The sequence below is a fragment of the Salvelinus alpinus genome, chromosome 2 (genome assembly GCF_045679555.1).
Source record: "Salvelinus alpinus chromosome 2, SLU_Salpinus.1, whole genome shotgun sequence".
NCBI classification, from domain to species: Eukaryota; Metazoa; Chordata; class Actinopteri; order Salmoniformes; family Salmonidae; genus Salvelinus; species Salvelinus alpinus.
The window spans coordinates 97,469,538-97,487,767 of record NC_092087.1 but is presented as its reverse complement, the minus strand read 5'-3'; the positions used below and the strand labels follow the sequence as shown (position 1 = coordinate 97,487,767).

Below are 18,230 nucleotides of genomic sequence, written 5' to 3'. Positions count from 1 at the left end.
ATGGGGGGTGCTACCTCTGCTGTTTCCTGAAGTCCAAGATCATCTCCTTTTGTTTTGTTGACGTTGACTGAGAGGTTATTTTCCTGACACCACACTCCAAGGGCCTTCACCGCCTCCCTGTAGGCTGTCTCGAAGTTGTTGGTAATAAAGCCTACCACCGCAGTGTCGTCTGAAAACTTGATGATTGAGTTGAGGGCATGCATAGCCACGCAGTCATGGGTGAACAGGGAGTACAGGAGGGGGCTGAGAACACACCCTTGAGGGGCCCCAGTGTTGAGGATCAGCGGGGTGGAGATGTTGTTTCCTACCTTCACCACCTGGGGGTGAAGTGGGACTTCCCCACCTGGGGGAGGCCCGTCAGGAAGTCCAGGACCCAGTTGCACAGGGCGGCCTCAAGACCCAGGGTCTCAAGCTTAATGATGAGTTTGGAGGGTACTATGGCATTGAATGCTGAGCTGTAGTCATTGAACAGCATTCTTACGTAGGTATTCCTCTTGTCCAGATGGGAGAGGGCAGTGTGCAGTCTGACGGCGATTGCATCGTCTGTGGACCTATTGGGGCGGTAAGCAAATTGGAGTGGGTATCAGGTAGGGTGGAGGGGACTAGTCTCTCAAAGCACTTCACAATGACAGAAGTGAGTAGTACGGGGTGATAGTATTTTAGTTCAGTTACCTTAGCTTTCCTAGGAACAGGAACAATTGTGGTCATCTTGAAGAATGTGGGGACAGCAGACTGGGATAGGGATTGATTGAATATGTCCGTAAACACCAGCCAGCTGGACTGCACATGCTCTGAGGACGTGACTAGGGATGCCATCTGGGCCTGCAGCCTTGCGAGGGTTATCACTTAAATGTTTTACTCACGTCGGCCACGTTGAAAGAGAGCCCACAGTTTTTGGTAGCGGGCCTTGTCGGGGGCACTGCATTGTCCTCAAAGCGCACAAAGAAGTTGTTTAATTTGTCTTGGAGCGAGACGTTGATGTCCACGACGGGGCTGGTTTTCCTTTTTTTTCGTGATTGTCTGTAGACCCTACCACATACGTCTCATGTTTGAGCCGTTGAATTGCGACTCTACTTTGTCTCTATACTGACACTTTGCTTGTTTGATTGCCTTGCGGAGGGAATAGCTACACTGTTTGTATTCAGTCATGTTTCCAGTCGCCTTGCCATGATTAAATGCGATGGTATGTGCTTTCAGTTTTGCGCGAATGCTACCACAGTTTCTGGTTAGGGAAGGTTTTAATAGTCACAGTGGGTACAACATTTCCAATGCAATTCCTAATAAACTCACTCACCGAGTCAGTATACTTCGATGTTATTGTCTGAGGCTACCCGGAACATATCCCAGTCCACGTGATCAAAGCAATCTTGAAGCGTGGAATCAGATTGGTCAGACCAGCGTTGGATAGACCTAAGCACGGCGCGACCTGTTTTAGTTTCTGCCTTTAGGAGGGGAGCAACAAGATGGAGTTATGGTCAGATTTGCCGAAGGGAGGGCAGGGGGTCTTGTATGCATCGCGGAAGATAGAGTAGAAGTTGTCCAATGTTTTGCTCAAGCAGGTACAACAATCAATGTGCTGGTAGAATTTAGGTAACCTTGTTCTCAAATTAGCTTTGTTAAAATCCCCAGCTACAATAAATGCAACCTCAGGATATATGGTTTCCAGTTTACATAGAGTCCAGTGAAGTTCTTTCAGGTTAGAGGTGGCTGCCCTATATACATAGACTTGAAATCTGTCACAGGTTAGATGTCATCTTGGAGTGTACTCCCTGAGGGTGCCACTGGAGGGCATCCCTATATTTTCTAGTGTCCAGGTGAGCCTGATTGGGCTTATTGGGTTCACCTGGTGTATGACTATTTAGGTTCCTTGGTGGACTGGGCCAGTTGCTCAGGTCTCTTGTTTTGTGTAGTACTCATGTGCAATTGCTTTGTTGTTTTTTCTGTGAAGTCTTCAGTAAACATTCTGCATTTACCCTCACCTCTGCCTGCTGTGTTTCTCTGCGCCTGGATCCGAGTTATTGTCACAAAATCACTGGCCACTTTAATAATGTTTACATATTTTGCATTACTCATCTCATATGCAGATACTCTATTATTTTCTACTGTATCTTGGTCTATGCTGCTCCGACATTGCTTGTCCAAATATTTATATATTCTAAATTCTATTCCTTTACTTTGTATTTGTGTGTATTGTGTGTATTCTTGTGAAATTGTTAGATATTACTTGTTATTGTCACGCCCTGGCCTTAGTATTCTTTGTTTTCTTTATTATTTTAGTTAGGTCAGGGTGTGACATGGGGAATGTATGTGTTTTTGTAGTGTCTAGTGTGGTTGTATGGTTTAGGGGGTTTAATAGAGTAGATGGGTTTGTGTTTAGTATAGGTGTTTAGGAAAGTCTATGGTTGCCTGATTTGGTTCTCAATCAGAGACAGCTGGTTATTGTTGTCTCTGATTGGGAGCCATATTTAAGGCAGCCATAGGCTTTAGGTGTTTGTGGGTAATTGTCTATGTGTAGTGTTTGTGTCAGCACTATTTTTCTATATAGCTTCACGGTCGTCTGTTTGTTATTTTGTTAGTTTGTGTATAGTTGTAACAGTCCTGACCTGTTTTATGTTGTTTTTATGTGTTTATGGTCAGGGCATGTGTTTTGGGTGGGCAGTCTATGTTATTCGTTTCTATGTTGGTTTTGGTTTGCCTGGTATGGCTCTTGATTAGAGGCAGGTGGTTTGCGTTTTTCTCTAATCAAGAGTCATATTTAGGTAGGGCATTCTCACTGTTTGTTGGTGGGTGATTGTCTCCTGTGTTTGTGTATGTCGTTGCGCCACACGGGACTGGTTTCGGTTTGTTTCATTTCGATGTAGTCTGTTTCCTGTCCGTGAGTTTTACGTTTCAGTTAAGTAAGTTCATGTTCAGGTTTTGTCGTCTACGTCGTTTTCTTGTTTTGTAGTTTGAAAGTGTTTTGTTTCGTTTCGTGTTGCCATCATCGTTATTAAATAAAGATGGCTTATTTCCCAAAGCCTGCGTTTTGGTCTGAGGATCCTTCTCTCCTCACCTCATCCGAGGATGAGGAGAGCGACAGCCGTTACAATAGTGTTCGTTTCGTGTTTTTCTCTCTTCTAAATAAAAGAAGATGTTCTTTTCACGCGCTGCGCCTTGGTCCTCACTCTCTCCCTTTGACGATCGTGACAGTTATATATTACTGCACTGTTGAAGCTAAAAACACAAGCATTTCTCTACACCCCCAATTACATCTGCTAAACACGTGAACTCAGAAAAAAAAGAAACGTCCTCTCACTGTCAACTGTGTTTATTTTCAGCAAACTTAACATGTGTAAATATTTGTATGAACATAACAAGATTCAACAACTGAGACATAAACCGAACAAGTTCCACAGACATGTGAATAATGTGTCCCTGAACAAAGGGGGGTGGGGGGGGTCAAAATCAAAAGTAACAGTCAGTATCTGGTGTGGCCACCAGCTGCATTAAGAACTGCAGTGCATCTCCTCCTCGTGGACTGCACCAGATTTGGCAGTTCTGGCTGTGAGATGTTACCCCACTCTTCCACCAAGGCACCTGCAAGTTCCCCGACATTTCTGGGGGGAATGGCCCTAGCCCTCACCCTCCAATCCAACACGTCCCAGACGTGCTCAGTGGTATTGAGATCCGGGCTCTTCGCTGGCCATGGCAGAACACTGACATTCCTGTCTAGCCAGAAATCACGCACAGAACGAGCAGTATAGCTGGTGGCATTGTCATGCTGGAGGGTCATGTCAGGATGAACTTGCAGGAAGGGTACCACATGAGGGAGGAGGATGTCTACCCTGTAATGCACAGCATTGAGATTGCCTGCAATGACAAAAAACTCAGTCCGATGATGCTGTGACACACCGCCCCAGACCATGACGGACCCTCCACCTCCAAATCGATCCCGCTCCAGAGTACAGGCCTCGGTGTAACGCTCATTCCTTTGACGATAAATGCGAATCCAACCATCACCCCTGGTGAGACAAAACCGCGACTCGTCAGTGAAGAGCACTTTTTGCCAGTCCTGTCTGGTCTAGCAATGGTGGGTTTGTGCCCATAGGCGACGTTGTTGCTGGTGATGTCTGGTGAGGACCTGCCTTACAAAAGGCCTACATGTAAGGGATCTCGTCCTCCTCTTCTGAGGAGAAGCAAGAAGGATCGGAGGACCAAAACGCAGCGTGGTAAGTGTCCATAATGTTTATTTTAAAACATAAACTGAACACTACGAAATACAATACAATAAACGTGGAATTAACGAAACAGTCCCGTGTGGCGACAAACACTGACACGGAAGACAAACACCCACAAACCAAAAGTGAAACCCAGGCTACCTAAGTATGATTCTCAATCAGGGACAACAATTGACAGCTGTCTATGATTGAGAACCATACTAGGCTGAACTCACAAACCAACATAGAAAAACAAACATAGACTGCCCACCCAACTCACGCCCTGACCATACTAAAACAAAGATAAAATAACAGAACTATGGTCAGAACCTGACACTACAAGCCCTCTGATGGAGGGATTGTGCATTCCTGCTGTTACTCGGGCAGTTGTTGTTGCCATCCTGTACCTGTCCCGCAGGTGTGATGTTCGGATGTACCGATCCTGTGCAGGTGTTGTTACACGTGGTCTGCCACTGCGAGGACGATCAGCTGTCCGTCCTGTCTTCCTGTAGCGCTGTCTTAGGCGTCTCACAGTACGGACATTGCAATGTATTGCCCTGGCCACATCTGCAGTCTGCATGCCTCCTTGCAGCATGCCTAAGGCACGCTCACGCAGATGAGCAGGGACCATGGCATCTTTCTTTTGGTGTTTTTCAGAATCAGTAGAAAGGCCTCTTTAGTGTTTTCATAACTGTGACCTTAATTGTCTACCATCTGTAAGCTGCTAGTCTTAACGACCGTTCCACAGGTGCATGTTCATTAATTGTTTATGGTTCTGTCACAATCGTCGTATGGTGGAAGAGAGGAGGACCAAGGCGCAGCGTGATAACAATACTTATTTTATTGAAGACGAAAAATGAAGAACACTATACAAACTATACAAAGCAATAAAACGACGAACGTGAAGCTATAGAAACAATGTGTAAACATGCAACATAGACATAGACAATCACCCACGAACTACCTGATGAATATGGCTGCCTAAATATGGTTCCCAATCAGAGACAACGATAGACAGCTGTCTCTAATTGAGAACCAATCTAGGCAACCATAGACATACATACACCTAGACTAGACACTGCCCCATAAACATACAAAACCCCTAGACAATTGAAAACACAAACATCCCCCATGTCACACCCTGACCTAACTAAAATAATAAAGAAAACAAAGATAACTAAGGCCAGTGTTTAATCGCTTTACAATAAAGATCTGTGAAGTTATTTTGATTTTTACGAAATATCTTTGAAAGACAGGGTCCTGAAAAAGTGACGTTTCTTTTGTCGCTGAGATTATATGTGACCAACAAAATTTGATTTGATCTGTCAGCTCTGTTTGCAAAGACTGTGTAGACCCCTTTACCTGACTCAAAAGCTTCCACAGTAAACGCTGTCAGGATAATCTCTCAGTGACAGCTCCCGGTCCCATCCCAATCAAAAAACAAATCTTATTTTCTACGAAAATCTCCTACACTTTTCTACTCATTCCAACCTATTTTTAACTTCACTTCTGGTCATTCATGCATTTTTTTTATTTATTGTTTAGAGAAGGGCTTTCCCAACCCTCTTCCTGGAGGTCTACTATCCTGTAGGTTTTCAGTCCAACCCTAATTCAGCTAGTTAAGGTCTTGTTGAGCAGCTAATAAGTAGAACCAGGTGTGGACTGAAAACCCCCCAGGACTCTAGATTTCCAGGAAGAGGGTTGGGCTGCCCTGGTTTAGAGCTTACAGCACCTGGCATTCCCAGGTGGTCTCCCATCCAAGTACTAACCAGCCCCGACCCTGCTCAGCCACTGAGGTCAGACGAGGTCAAGCATGTTCAGGGTGATATGGCCACAAGTGTATTTTCTACCCCATTTTCTCCCTGAATTACGACCTTGGCTCATCGCTGCAACTCCCCAAGGGCTCATTCATGTATTTAATCGCTCAATCACTTGTTCATTAACCCTTCAGTATTGTGTAAGCGCATGTGTTTTTTTTGTGATATGTGTGTGTCAGAGTGTGTACTTAGGTTCTGGAAAGCCCTGATGCTATGGTTTCACCTGAGATGCCGTTTGTCTGTCCACATACGACCATTGTGTGTGCTTAAACATGCGTGTAAATGTGCATGTGTAATTCTGTGTGTGTTTATATGTACTGCATGGGTGTGTGGCCATTAGCCCATGTAATTCTGTGTGTTTGTATGTACTGCGTGGGTGTGTGGCCATTAGCCTGTGTAATTCTGTGTGTTTGTATGTACTGCGTGGGTGTGTGGCCATTAGCCTGTGTAATTCTGTGTGTTTGTATGTACTGCATGGGTGTGTGGCCTTTAGCTTGTGTAATTCTGTGTGTTTGTATGTACTGCGTGGGTGTGTGGCCATTAGCCCGTGTAATTCTGTGTGTTTGTATGTACTGCGTGGGTGTGTGGCCATTAGCCCGTGTAATTCTGTGTGTTTGTATGTACTGCGTGGGTGTGTGGCCATTAGCCCGTGTAATTCTGTGTGTTTGTATGTACTGCATGGGTGTGTGGCCTTTAGCTTGTGTGTTTGTATGTACTGCGTGGGTGTGTGGCCATTAGCCTGTGTAATTCTGTGTGTTTGTATGTACTGCGTGGGTGTGTGGCCTTTAGCTTGTGTGTTTGTATGTACTGCGTGGGTGTGTGGCCTTTAGCTTGTGTGTTTGTATGTACTGCGTGGGTGCGTGGCCTTTAGCTTGTGTGTTTGTATGTACTGCGTGGGTGCGTGGCCTTTAGCTTGTGTGTTTGTATGTACTGCGTGGGTGTGTGGCCTTTAGCTTGTGTGTTTGTATGTACTGCGTGGGTGCGTGGCCTTTAGCTTGTGTGTTTGTATGTACTGCGTGGGTGTGTGGCCTTTAGCTTGTGTGTTTTTATGTACTGCGTGGGTGTGTGGCCTTTAGCTTGTGTGTTTGTATGTACTGCGTGGGTGTGTGGCCATTAGCCTGTGTGGGCGTTGTAAAAGCTGTGACCTTGAGTTTGTGTGTCCTTGTGGATTTCGACAGTCCCGCTAGAGTTCGTTGGCCAGAAAATGACTCTTGGCAGAAGTCCAAATCCACTAGAAACATCCTCTAATTCTTATATCTTCCCCACAGAAAGTTAAATAGCTATCAGTAGCACCTTAGAGGCGGTTGCCCCTATATACAGTGAGGGAAAAAAGTATTTGATCCCCTGCTGATTTTGTACGTTTGCCCACTAACAAAGAAATGATCCGTCTCTAATTTTAATGGTAGGTTTATTTGAACAGTGAGAGACAGAATAACAACCAAAAAATCCAGAAAAACGCATGTCAAAAATGTTATAAATTGATTTGCTTTTTAATGAGGGAAATAAGTATTTGACCCCTCTGCAAAACATCACTTAGTACTTGGTGGCAAAACCCTTGTTGGCAATCACAGAGGTCAGACGTTTCTTGTAGTTGGCCACCAGGTTTGTACACATCTCAGGAGGGATTTTGTCCCACTCCTCTTTGCAGATCTTCTCCAAGTCATTAAGATTTCGAGGCTGACGTTTGGCAACTCGAACCTTCAGCTCCCTCCACAGATTTTCTATGGGATTAATGTCTGGAGACTGGCTAGGCCACTCCAGGACCTTAATGTGCTTCTTCTTGAGCCACTCCTTTGTTGCCTTGGCCGTGTGTTTTGGGTCATTGTCATGCTGGAATACCCATCCACGACCCAGTTTCAATGCCCTGGCTGAGGGAAGGAGGTTCTCACCCAAGATTTGACGGTACATGGCCCTGTTCTTCGTCCCTTTGATGGGGTGAAGTTGTCCTGTCCCCTTAGCAGAAAAACACCCCCAAAGCATAATGTTTCCACCTCCATGTTTGATGGTGGGGATGGTATTCTTGGGGTCATAGGCAGCATTCCTCCTCCACCACACACGGCGAGTTGAGTTGATGCCAAAGAGCTCCATTTTGGTCTCATCTGACCACAACACTTTCACCCAGTTGTCCTCTGAATCATTCAGATGTTCATTGGCAAACTTCAGACGGGCATGTACAGTGAGGGAAAAAAGTATTTGATCCCCTGCTGATTTTGTACGTTTGCCCACTGACAAAGATATTATCAGTCTATAATTTTAATGGTAGGTTTATTTGAACAGTGAGAGACAGAATAACAACAAAAATATCCAGAAAAATGCATGTCAAAAATGTTATAAATTGATTTGCATTTTAATGAGGGAAATAAGTATTTGACCCCTTCTCAATCAAAAAGATTTCTGGCTCCCAGGTGTCTTTCATACAGGTAACGAACGGAGATTAGGAGCACACTCTTAAAGGGAGTGCTCCTAATCTCAGTTTCTTACCTGTATAAAAGATACCTGTCCACAGAAGCAATCAATCAATCAGATTCCAAACTCTCCACCATGGCCAAGACCAAAGAGCTCTCCAAGGATGTCAGGGACAAGATTGTAGACCTACACAAGGCTGGAATGGGCTACAAGACCATCGCCAAGCAGCTTGGTGAGAAGGTGACAACAGTTTCTGTGATTATTCGCAAATGGAAGAAACACAAAAGACCTGTCAATCTCCCTCAGCCTGAGGCTCCATGCAAGATCTCACCTCGTGAAGTTGCAATGATCATGAGAACGGTGAGGAATCAGCCCAGAACTACACAGGAGGATCTTGTCAATGATCTCAAGGCAGCTGGGACCATAGTCATCAAGAAAACAATTGGTAACACACTATGCCGTGAAGGACTGAAATCCTGCAGCGCCCGCAAGGTCCCCCTGCTCAAGAAAGCACATATACATGCCCGTCTGAAGTTTGCCAATGAACATCTGAATGATTCAGAGGACAACTGGGTGAACGTGTTGTGGTCAGATGAGACCAAAATGGAGTTCTTTGGCATCAACCCAACTTGCCGTGTTTGGAGGAGGAGGAATGCTGCCTATGACCCCAAGAAACCATCCCCACCGTCAAACATGGAGGTGGAAACATTATGCTTTGGGGGTGTTTTTCTGCTAAAGGGACAGGACAGCTTCACCGCATCAAAGGGACGATGGACGGGGCCATGTACCGTCAAATCTTGGGTGAAAACCTCCTTCCCTCAGCCAGGGTATTGAAAATGGGTCGTGGATGGGTATTCCAGCATGACAATGACCCAAAACACACGGCCAAGGCAACAAAGGAGTGGCTCAAGAAGAAGCACATTAAGGTCCTGGAGTGGCCTAGCCAGTATCCAGACCTTAATCCCATAGAAAATCTGTGGAGGGAGCTGAAGGTTCGAGTTGCCAAACGTCAGCCTCAAAACCTTAATGACTTGAAGAAGATCTGCAAAGAGGAGTGGGACAAAATCCCTCCTGAGATGTGTGCAAACCTGGTGGCCAACTACAAGAAACGTCTGACCTCTGTGATTGCCAACAAGGGTTTTGCCACCAAGTACTAAGTCATGTTTTGCAGAGGGGTCAAATACTTATTTCCCTCATTAAAATGCAAATCAATTCATAACATTTTTGACATGCGTTTTTCTGGATTTTTTTGTTGATATTCTGTCTCTCACTGTTCAAATAAACCTACCATTAAAATTATAGACTGATCATTTCTTTGTCAGTGGGCAAACGTACAAAATCAGCAGGGGATCAAATACTTTTTTCCCTCACTGTATATGTGCTTTCTTGAGCAGGGGGACCTTGCGGGCGCTGCAGGATTTCAGTCCTTCACGGCATAGTGTGTTACCAATTGTTTTCTTGGTGACTATGGTCCCAGCTGCCTTGAGATCATTGACAAGATCCTCCCGGGTAGTTCTGGGCTGATTCCTCACCGTTCTCATGATCATTGCAACTCCACGAGGTGAGATCTTGCATGGAGCCCCAGGCCGAGGGAGATTGACAGTTCTTTTGTGTTTCTTCCATTTGCGAATAATCACACCAACTGTTGTCACCTTCTCACCAAGCTGCTTGGCGATGGTCTTGTAGCCCATTCCAGCCTTGTGTAGGTCTACAATCTTGTCCCTGACATCCTTGGAGAGCTCTTTGGTCTTGGCCATGGTGGAGAGTTTGGAATCTGATTGATTGATTGCTTCTGTGGACAGGTGTCTTTTATGCAGGTAACACGCTGAGATTAGGAGCACTCCCTTTAAGAGTGTGCTCCTAATCTCAGCTCGTTACCTGTATAAAAGACACCTGGGAGCCAGAAATCTTTCTGATTGAGAGGGGGTCAAATACTTATTTCCCTCATTAAAATGCAAATCAATTTATAACATTTTTGACATGCGTTTTTCTGGATTTTTGTTTTGTTTTTCTGTCTCTCACTGTTCAAATAAACCTACCATTAAAATTATAGACTGATCATTTCTTTGTCAGTGGGCAAACGTACAAAATCAGCAGGGGATCAAATACTTTTTTCCCTCACTGTACATAGAAATCACTGGCCACTTTAATAATGGAACACTGGTCACTTTAATAATGTTTACATATTTTGCGTTACTCATCTCATATGTATATACGTTATTCTATCAGTGGTGGGCCGTCAGGGCCAGCAAGGCCTTCTCTGCTGGCCTAAACATCATCAGAATATATATATTTTTTAAATATATTTTCCCACAAATATGTATTAAATTATTCCCCAGAGTAAGAGTTATACTCTTAATTTCATAGCTTTCCTCTTGGTTGCACTACTTCCAGCCCCGGGTTGAGATTTGGAGGGCTGGTCTTTATGTTAGATCTTTTATCCAATCATATTCAGCCATCATGTGTTGCCAGGGGTCTAAAATCTGCCCTCAGGCCTTCAGAATCAACATTGCGGGCGCTTGTAGCTTAAAGTGAATGGAAATGAAAATTCTGTGTCAACCAATCAGCTTTAGAGTTGGCTATTGTACGCCTGCTGGCTGCCTCCAGTGTTACACAGGAGCCAGCTAGCAGGCGTAGTGTAACGGCTTTCCTCTTCCTCTTCATCCGAAGAGGAGGAGCATGGATTGAACCAAGACGCAGCGTTGTGATAAGACATGATATTTATTTAAACAAGACAAAAAACGAACTATACTTGACACTAAACAAAATAACAAAACGAATGTAGACAGACCTGGACGTAAGAACTTACATGAAACACGAAGAACGCACGAACAGGAAAACTGACTACACAAACCGAACGAATGAACGAACAAACAAACAAAACCGAAACAGTCCCGTGTGGCGTAACATACACAGACACTGACACAGGAGACAACCACCCACAAACAACAATGTGAAATCACCTACCTTAATATGGCTCTCAATCAGAGGGAATGAAAACCACCTGCCTCTAATTGAGAACCATATCAGGTAACCCAAAACCAACATAGAAACACATAACATAGACTGCCCACCCAAACTCACGTCCTGACCAACAAACACATACAAAAACAACAGAAATCAGGTCAGGAACGTGACATAACCCCCCCTCAAGGTGAATACTACGGACGCACCACCAAAAGTCTAGGGGAGGGTCTGGGTGGGCATCTGACCACGGTGGTGGCTCAGGCTCTGGGCGAGGTCCCCACCCCACCATAGTCAATCCCAGCTTACGTTTCCCCTTAGAATGACCACCCTCTTATTACACCTACTAAATTTACAGGGTAACATCACAATAAGGGACAGCACCGGGACAAGGGGCAGCACCGAGATAAGGTAGCTTAGGACAGAGAGGTAGCTCAGGACAGAGAGGTAGGTCAGGATAGAGAGGTAGCTCAGGATAGAGGGGCAACTCCGGACTGAAGGGCAGCTCCGGACAGAGAGACAGCTCTGGACTGAGGGGCAGTTCAGGAATAATAGCAGCTCTGGGCTGAAGGGCAGCTCATGGCTGGCTGACGGCTCTGGACGCTCATGGCTGGCTGACGGCTCTGGACGCTCATGGCTGGCTGACGGCTCTGGACGCTCATGGCTGGCTGACGGCTCTGGACGCTCATGGCTGGCTGACGGCTCTGGACGCTCATGGCTGGCTGACGGCTCTGGACGCTCATGGCTGGCTGACGGCTCTGGCCGCTCATGGCTCGCTGACGGCTCTGGCAGATCCTGTCTGGTTGGCGGCTCTGGCAGATCCTGTCTGGTTGGCGGCTCTGGCAGATCCTGTCTGGTTGGCGGCTCTGGCAGATCCTGTCTGGTTGGCGGCTCTGGCAGATCCTGACTGATGGCTCGGGACAGACGGATGGCTCAGACGGCACTGGGCAGACGGATGGCTCAGATGGCGCTGGGGAGACGGATGGCTCAGATGGCGCTGGGGAGACGGATGGCTCAGATGGCGCTGGGGAGACGGATGGCTCAGATGGCGCTGGGGAGACGGATGGCTCAGATGGCACTGGGCAGACGGATGGCTCAGATGGCGCTGGGGAGACGGATGGCTCAGATGGCGCTGGGGAGACGGATGGCTCTGGCCGGATGAGGCGCACTGTAGGCCTGGTGCGTGGTGCCGGAACTGGAGGCACCGGGCTAAGGACACGCACCTTCAGGCTAGTGCGGGGAGCAGGGACAGGGCACACTGACCTCTCGAAGCGCACTATAGGCCTGGTGCGTGGTACCGGCACTGGTGGTACCGGGCTAAGGGCACACACCTCAGGGCGAGTGCGGGGAGAAGGAACAGTGCGTACAGGGCTCTGGAGACGCACAGGAGGCTTGGTGCGGGGTGCCGGAACTGGAGGCACTGGGCTGGAGACACGCACCATAGGAAGAGTGCGTGGAGGAGGAACAGGGCTCTGGAAACGCACTGGAAGCCTGGTGCGGGGTGTAGGCACTGGTGGTACTAGGCTGGGGCGGGGAGGTGTCGCCGGAAATACCGGACCGTGCAGGCGTACTGGCTCCCTTGAGCATTGAGCCTGCCCAACCTTACCTGGTTGAATACTCCCCATCGCCCGACCAGTGCGGGGAGGTGGAATAACCCGCACCGGGCTATGTAGGCGAACCGGGGACACCATGCGTAAGGCTGGTGCCATGTAAGCCGGCCCGAGGAGACGCACTGGTGGCCAGATATGTAGAGCCAGCTTCATGGCACTTGGCTCAATGCTCAATCTAGCCCTACCAGTGCGGGGAGGTGGAATAACCCGCACCGGGCTATGCACACGTACAGGAGACACCGTGCGCTCTACTGCGTAACACGGTGTCTGCCCGTACTCCCGCTCTCCACGGTTAGCCTGGGAAGTGGGCGCAGGTCTCCTTCCTGCCCTCGGCCCACTACCTCTTAGCCCCCCCCAAGAAATTTTTGGGGTTTCTTCACGGGCTTCCGTGCTAGCCGCGTACCTTCATAACTTCGGTTACTTTCTCCGGTAGCCTCTGCTCTCCTCAATGCCTCCAGCTGTTCCCATGGGAGGCGATCCCTTCCAGCCAGGATCTCCTCCCATGTGTAGCAACCCTTTCCGTTTAATACGTCCTCCCAAGTCCACGAGTCCTGATTACTTAGCCACTGCTCGAACTTACGCTGCTTGGTTCTGTTGAGGTGGGTGGTTCTGTAACGGCTTTCCTCTTCCTCTTCATCCGAAGAGGAGGAGCATGGATTGAACCAAGACGCAGCGTTGTGATAAGACATGATATTTATTTAAACAAGACAAAAAACGTACTATACTTGACACTAAACAAAATTACAAAACAAATGTAGACAGACCTGGACGTAAGAACTTACATGAAACACGAAGAATGCACGAACAGGAAAACTGACTACACAAACCGAACGAACGAACGAACAAACAAACAAACAAACAAACAAAACCAAAACAGTCCCGTGTGGCGTAACATACACAGACACTGACACAGGAGACAACCACCCACAAACAACAATGTGAAATCACCTACCTTAATATGGCTCTCAATCAGAGGGAATGAAAACCACCTGCCTCTAATTGAGAATCATATCAGGTAACCCAAAACCAACATAGAAACACATAACATAGACTGCCCACCCAAACTCACGTCCTGACCAACAAACACATACAAAAACAACAGAAATCAGGTCAGGAACGTGACACGTAGTGCATGCACGTCCTTTGATTGGATTACCAATATTGAAAGGCAGGTCCTATGGGCAGGTCTATGCGGAACATCAGAATTAGGAAACTGAATTTGATAAACGAATTAATTCGCGTACTACTAAGCTGTTTTTTCAACCCACAATGGCGGAAGGAGGAGTAGATATCGATTTGGTCGATGATATAATTATAACGCCATTCACAAGACGAACTTTTCAAGAAAAGTTAGACATTGTAAGGAGAGGTCGCCCGACGCTGACGCTACAAAGCCTGTCACAGGGGTTCGTTCACCACTTTCAAAGTTCCAACTACGAGCGCTATGGCTCCGAGAAGCACTGCAAACTGTACTGCTGGGAATGCCTATTATTTGCAAGTGATCGATTTGGTGTTTGGAGCCACACTGGCTTTGCAAACTTGAGTTGTCTAACCAAGGCAGCAACGAGACACCAAAGTACGGCTGGACACTTACAAGCAATGGTGCTTTTGAAAACTTTTGGGGACACCCGGGCAACGGAGCTGCACAATGAAAAGGTGAAGAAAAATAGGGAAATATTGAAAAGACTCATTGATTGTGTTATGTTTTTGAGTAAACACTGTTTATCTAAAAATGTCAATTTTTGTCAATTTCAAGGTGACGCAACGCCTGGTTATACTGCGTTTCTGTCTAAATGTATAGTGTCTAGAGCCATGGCATCATAATGATGGTAATAAGAGGTGGATTAATTCGGGTGGGACTGTGTAGGACCTCACTGAACGCCCAGGCCCACGGCACGCCACTGTATTCTATACTATTCTAATGTGTCTTAGTCTATGCATTACTCATCTCATATGTATCTACTGTATCTTAGTCTATGCATTACTCATCTCATATGTATCTACTGTATCTTAGTCTATGCATTACTCATCTCATATGTATCTACTGTATCTTAGTCTATGCATTACTCATCTCATATGTATCTACTGTATTCCATTCTATTCTACTGTATCTTAGTCTATGCCGCTCCGACATTGCTCGTCCAAATATTAATAAATTCTTAATTCCATTCCTTAATAACAGCCATTAGTCTTATAACTTCTCCACAGGAAGTCTCCAGAATTACAGAATAACAATTATTAGATTATTATTATTACTTATTATTAAAATTACAGAGTCTCATTATTATTAATTATCATTGGGATTACATAGTCTTCTCAACAACACACACACCTGTTGAACCAAAAGATAATGATTAGGTGAAATATTTTGCGTTTTACCATTATCCTGACAATTGCCACTGCCAAACCTTTGTTTGGTTAATAGACTAGTGACAATTTAAAAGTCACACCATCCTGAAGATTTTGGATTGAATTGAAATACCCAACTATGATTTGAAAAAACACATTTTAAATCTGAGAAGTCGCAGATCTGACAAATATTCCTCTGAATCTAAACCTTGTCGTTAAAGGCTTTAAATCCACTCACCTCTTTGAATTTGTGTGAGTGGTTTTTCAGCCGAGTTTGTCCTCAGATCTGGAGTCAGTGATGAAGTCTGTCTCTCCTTCCTCTCTGTCTGTCTGTTTTTCTCTACAACCTGTTTGAATTGGTGTGAGTGGTTCTTCAGTTTCTCCTCAGATCTGGAGTCAGTGATGAAGTCTTTCTCTCCCTCCTCTCTGTCTGTCTGTTTTTCTCTACAGCCAATGATGGTCTTTTATACAGAACAGCTGACTTTCTGACTACGACAAACTTTGAAAAAAACTTTCCTAAAGCTAGTCTTAACCCTTTACACTATTGGAAATCAGCCTATAGTGATAGAGGTACATTGAAATGTTTCTTACAGAAGAAGTATGGAAAGTGTGCATATATATGCATAACCATGGAATCAAAAGGGAACAAAATCCAAATCAAATGTTATTTGTCACAACAGGTGTAGACCTTACCATGAAATGCTTCCCTACATGCCCTTTAACCAACAATGCGGTTCAAGAAATAGTTAAGAAAATATTTACTAAATGTGAAAATAAATAAATAAAATCAAAAAGTAACACAAGAAAATGACATAACAACAAGGAGCCTATATACAGGGGGTACCGGTACCGAGTCAATATGCAGGGGTACAGGTTAGTTGAGGTCATTTGTAAAGTGCCAATGCATGGATAATAAACAGCGGGGGTCAATGTAAATAGTCCGGGTGGATTAATTGTTCAGCAGTCTTATGGCTTGGGGGTAGAAGCTGTTAAGGAGCCTTTTGGTCCTATACTTTTTTGGGGCCTTCCTCTGACACCACCTGGTATATAGGTCCTGGATGTCAGGAAGCTTGGCCCCAGTGATGTACTGGGCTGTACGCACTACCCTCTGTAGTGTCTTATGGTCAGATGCCGAGCAGTTGCCGTACCAGGCAGTGATGCAACCGGTCTGGATGCTCTCGATGGTGCAGCTGGTGTTGGAGTCGTGCTTGGCCACGTAGTAGTGGGTGAACAGCATGCTCACTGAAACAGGAAAAGAAGAGTTATTGCCATTCAAACAAATGTTTCTGTCGAACATGTATCCCAACTTCATTAACCTCTACTGCCTCAGAAACCCGGATCCGGGAGCACCCCCCATCCCCCCACACACTGATTAGCATAGCTAGCATAGCTTCACAAGTAGATAGTAGCATCTAAATATCATTAAATCACAAGTCCAAGACACCAGATGAAAGATACAGATCTTGTGAATAAAGCCACCATTTCAGATTTTTAAAATGTTTTACAGGGAAGACAAAATATGTAAATCTATTAGCTAAACACGTTAGCAAAATACACCACTTTTCTAACTCCATCAGTTTCTTACTACTTCAGGTGCTATCACCAATTCGGCTAAACTAAGATATTGATAGCCACTAACCAAGAAAAAACCTCTTCAGATGACAGTCTGATAACATATTTATGGTATAGGATAGGTTTTGTTAGAAAAAAGTGCATATTTCAGGTAGAAATCACAGTTTACAATTGCACCGACCATCACAAGACGACTAGAATTACTATAGAGAGCAACGTGTATGACCAATTTACTCTTAATAAAACATTTCATAAGAATAGACAAAGCATAGCAATGGAAAGACCCAGATCTTGTGATTCCAGACAATATTTCAGATTTTCTAAGCGTTTTACAGCGAAAACACAATAAATCGATAAGTTAGCATACCACATGTGAAAACGTTACCAGAGCATCGATTCCAGCCAAAGAGCGCTATAACGTAATCACCGCCAAAATATATTAATTTTTTCACTAACCTTCTCAGAATTCTTCCGATGACACTCCTGTAACATCATTTTACAACATACATATACAGTTTGTTCGAAAAGGTGCATATTTAGCCATACAAAACCGTGGTTACACAATAAAAATACTAGGAAATCAAGCCTCAATATGTCTGACGTCATCTATCAGAGTAATCTAGTTTAATTGAAAGCTAATCATATACTTGACTAAAAAATACAGGGTTGACAGGAATCGAAAGACAAATTAGTTCTTAATGCAACCGCTGACTTACATTTTTAAAATTATCCTTACTTTTCAATACAGGGTTCGCCAAGTGACGCGATAACAAACAAAATGGCGAAATATGCGTTTAAAATATTTCGACAGAACAACGATTTATCATATTAAATATTGCTTACTTTGAGCTGTTCTTCCATCAGATTCTTGGGCAATGTATCCTTTCTATGTTGTAATCTTCTTTTGGTCGATAGATGTCCTCTGTCCTTCGAAATATCCACTAACGATCGAACGGGACCACAAAACGTGTCCAAAGTTTCAGAGTGCACGACAAATAAATTCCTCAGAATCGCACTAAACGGATATAAATTGCTATAAAACGGTTCAAATTAACTACATTATGATGTTTTTAACAACCATAACGACTGAAAACATGACCGGAGAAATATTGCTGGTTAGACAACGATTTGGAATGAGGCAAGTCCGATGTCCTTCACGCTTCAGGCGCGCGACGAGAAAGGGAGGTACCTATACGTTTTGTTCTTTTATAATGGCTGTGATTGTGCAATCGATTCCATTCAAAACGTGATGACGTACAGACACCCAGAGGAAGACGTAGGCAGTGTCGGTTTCTTCATAGCATTCACTGTCGCCT

At 45.1% G+C, this 18,230-nt stretch overlaps 1 protein-coding gene and 1 pseudogene across 1 annotated transcript in view; both read right to left on the bottom strand.

Annotated features, from left to right (window-relative positions):
* LOC139541891 (perforin-1-like) overlaps positions 1-15,791 on the bottom strand; it is a 45,839-nt gene extending 30,048 nt beyond the window's left edge. Inside the window, exon 1 of the mRNA XM_071346777.1 lies at positions 15,690-15,791. The gene's annotated coding sequence lies outside the window, so the exon portion shown is untranslated. The remainder of the gene's footprint in view (positions 1-15,689) is intronic.
* LOC139569035 (5S ribosomal RNA) lies at positions 5,917-6,035 on the bottom strand (annotated as a pseudogene).
* Positions 15,792-18,230: the final 2,439 nt, after the last annotated feature.